Source organism: Equus asinus, chromosome X, assembly GCF_041296235.1.
Source record: "Equus asinus isolate D_3611 breed Donkey chromosome X, EquAss-T2T_v2, whole genome shotgun sequence".
Lineage (NCBI taxonomy): Eukaryota > Metazoa > Chordata > Mammalia > Perissodactyla > Equidae > Equus > Equus asinus.
Genome location: NC_091820.1, coordinates 54,825,631 through 54,829,518, shown reverse-complemented (window position 1 = coordinate 54,829,518; position 3,888 = coordinate 54,825,631).

Below are 3,888 nucleotides of genomic sequence, written 5' to 3'. Positions count from 1 at the left end.
AGGATTCAGAAATGTTAAGGTCCAGTCTCTGACGCCACGGCCACGCCATTTTAACATGTCCCCTATTAAGCCCAGTTATTTGCTTTTATAAATCTCACCTGAGGCCGGGGGACATTATGGGCATAAATTTTTGCTCACATCCACAGTAATTTCTTTGGGACAAATACCTAGAAGTGGTATTTCTGGGTCACACAATGTGCCCTTTAAAAAACTTCTACCTCTTGTCAAACTGCCCTTCTGAAAGGTCAGGGTGATTTGAGGCTGTCACACTCCCGCGCCCCTCCCCACAGTGTGCGCTAAGGGCCGGTCCGCAAAACCTCCACAGCACCAAGTGTTATCATTTTTAATCCCTGCTAATTTGATAGGCCAAATATGGTATCGCATTGTTGCTTTAATTTGCATTTCTTTGCGTTCTAGTGGGGTTGAACATCTTTTCATATGTTTATTGGCCATTATTTTGTGAATTGCCCGTTCACTGGGGCCTTGTTTTCTTCATCTCCTGTCTCTTCCAAAGCCCAGGGCTAGCTGTGAATTAAACACACCAGACATTATTTTTAATTAATCTTCCTTAAACACAGCTCTGATCAGGTTACTCCCTTACTTAGAAACCTCTGATGGCTCATTACTGCCTACAGGATGGAGTCCAAATTCTTTAGCCTGGCCTTCAAGGCCAGTCACAGTCTGGCCCAAACCGATCTCATCTCCCATCGCTGGCCCTCACACCCATGCTCCGCCTCGGCCACTGTGAACTGCCTGGTGCCCCTCACCCTTCCCCCAGGCACCCTGAGAAACACAGCTCAAATGTCACTTTCTGTGCCAGTGTTTTCTACGAGCTCAGGTCTGATGACTCCCCCCCGCACCTCTACTCCCATGGTTTGTACAGATTGTTACAGCACAGGCTTGGATGTCTGGCTCGTCCTCTTCCTCTTGGACTGTGAACTCTTGGGTGGGGTCGGGGGCAGGGATCACAGCTTTTTCTTCTCTGGAGCCTCAGGACCTGAAGGGTGGGATGGGGGAAGGGTAGCCACCACATATTGACACCTCTCACAAGCCAGGCACTGTGCTGGATGTGTCATACACACACGCATATAAGCATGTAACAGAAGAAACAAATCGTTTTATCCCAAGTGACCATAGTCACTTCCGGTATCTAAGGGAGTGAGGCAAAATTCCCATGGGGGGCGGTGAGGGGGACAGAGCTCTCTACTGCCCGCTTCCTCTTCAGGGCAAAGAGAAAGGGTGAGAGAGAAAGGAGATGGTCGAGTGGTGAGGAGAGCATGTCCATGAGTTTGGGGGCGTACAAAGGCAGTCTTGGAGCTGTACTGGAGCAGGGGCTGGAGAAAGTCCAATTGCTCAGCATAACGAAGTGAGAGTCAAGGAATACATATATTTTATAAAATACGTATTTGTATATAATTTTTGAGTTGCCAGAGGGTAGCAAAGGGGTGAGGAGTGCAGAGTGGGCCTAGCAGGCTAGCGCTTAACTCAATGGTAAAAATAACTCAGGATCTTTTTAAAGAGCAGTGTCTAAAACTCACTTTAAAGTTGCCTGTGATTCTATGATGTGAGCCCCTCCATATTATCCAGCCGTCCGTCAAGTCTTCTCCCCCTGACCTACACACGCCCGCACACAGCCTGGTGGGAGCGTGTTCTGTGAGAGTGAAGGCTGGGGACGGCACCTGCGGGGCAGTGAGCCAGTCTGCAGAGGAACCTCTTCAGGGCAACAGGCTCAGAGCCAGAGGGCACTGGGGGAGGAGGCCGATCTGCCAGGGCCCCAGCGGGAGGGACGCACTCTTCCCCTGTGAACCGACACTTGAGTGCTCTCATTTGAGCCTCAAAGAAAGGCTACCTGAATTGAGACAGGGATGCCCATACCTCACCCCTAGCGCCCCCATCGACCCCTTGTGCTGGGCCTTCTTAACATCTTACAGATGCCGAAGTAAAGGTCAGGGAGGTGAAGTAGTCGGCGGGCACTTAGGCACCTCGGAAGCAGCAGCCTGGGCTTCCTGATCCCACAGCTGGTGTTGGTTCCTCTGCACCGTGCCTCTGGCACCTAGCGCAGTGCCTGGTGCAGAGTTGCTATATAAATACATGCTTGCTGATTGAATTCAATCTGTTACAACAGACATTTTCCCAAGCATCAGTTGTGTTCCTGGGTGTGTGAACTAGTTGTGGAGGGATTCAGTGGTGGAGGCGGATGGTGCAGATGGGGGAGGCTACAGCAGCTACAAGGCATGCTTCCGGCCTTCTCTAAGCTTATGGTTCAACAGGCAAACTCTGAACATATAAACAGCAAGTGAATAACCCTAAGCAACGATGATAATAACAGCTAACATTTACTGAGTGTTTATTACAAACCAGCTGTGTTCCAAGTGCTTTTCATGGATTATCCCATTTAATCCTTATAACAACCCCATGAGAGAGAAACTGGGTCACAGAGAAGGCAAAAACTTGCCTAAGGTCACACAGCTAATAAGTAGTTAAGCTGGCATTCAAATCCAGCCAGCCTAATTACAGTCCTACACTTCTAACCTCTGACCTCTGTGCTCTGCTGCCTCCCCAAGCACCCTAGCGGGGTGCAGGTACACGATGTTGAAGGGTAAAGGTCATGGGAAGTTGGAGCAAACTGAGGTGGCCAGGGAGCGCTTGGCCAGCTTGGTGGCACTTCAGCTGGATCTTGAAGACTGAGGAGGCTTGGGACAAAAGGGGCAGGGAGGGTACCTTTAGCAGCGGATAGGTGTGGGGAGACTGGATATTGTAAGACTGGAACCAACTGGGAGCAGCTGCCAGTCACAGATGTGTTTTGTGTGGCCCAGTACAAAATTGTACAAAAAAAAAAATCTGAAAGATTTGCCAACATTGAAAAACCTAGCTATTTCCCCTTCAAGTTTTGGGTTTCTGGCTGTGCTCCATAAATTGGAGGATCTGGCAACATTTGGCCCTCATTCTCTCATGAGCACAAATAGCAGGAGTTGAAATGTCACCCCCATGTAAACGGGGTGGGCCCTCTCCAGTTCACATCCCCCGCACTCCTGATTCTATCCCCAACTCAGCTCACTTGACTTGTTCCCCTCCCCCACTTGGCCCTTGCAAGCAAGTGAGCTTATGACCTCCACAGAGACCAAGACTGTTCGGGGACAGTGAGGAGCCCCAGCACTCAATAAAAGTAAAAAATGGTACCAGTCTGCCTGGAGAGGAAGGCTTCCTGCAAAAGCAATGGGTTCAAGGTTAGAAAGGCCAGTCAAAGTCAGTTGAGCAGGATCATGTCTCTCAGACTGAAGAACTGAGAATTTGCCAACAGATACTAGGGAGTCAGGAAGCAACATTGAGAGGGAGGAGGGCCACTGGGGAGGCAGCTGCTGGGATGGTCTAGGCAGGGGGTGAGGAGGTCTCACCTCAGGCAGGGGCCGTGAGGATGGAGGTGGAGGGAAATCCTGTGGGAGCAGGAGACAGTACCAGAGAAGACTCATCAGTTTGTGGACCAAAATCAACTGACTGGCTGGAGGATGTGGGAGGGGAAGGTAGGGACAGGAAGGATTTGGGGTGACCGAAGCTCGTTAGACCGAGAGAAGAGTGGTGCCAAGAGCAGAAATTAGACTTGATGGCTGGTGGAGGGACCGTGGAAGACACGATGAATTTCATTTAGACCTGTGGAACTTGAGGTGCTAGAGAGAATTCCAGATGAAGATGTCCACCAGATAGTTGAGGCTGTGGAACTGGAGCTTGGCAAATAGGGTAGGGCTGGAGAGAAATTTGAAAAAGCCTTTTTTAAGAGGACAGCAGTGAGTTCAAGGGAGTAGAGTGTGTCATAAGACAGGAACAGTGTGCCAAAACCAGAACGTCGTGGGGGCGGTGGGGCGGTGATGAGTCAGTGAACAGAGAGGAAGA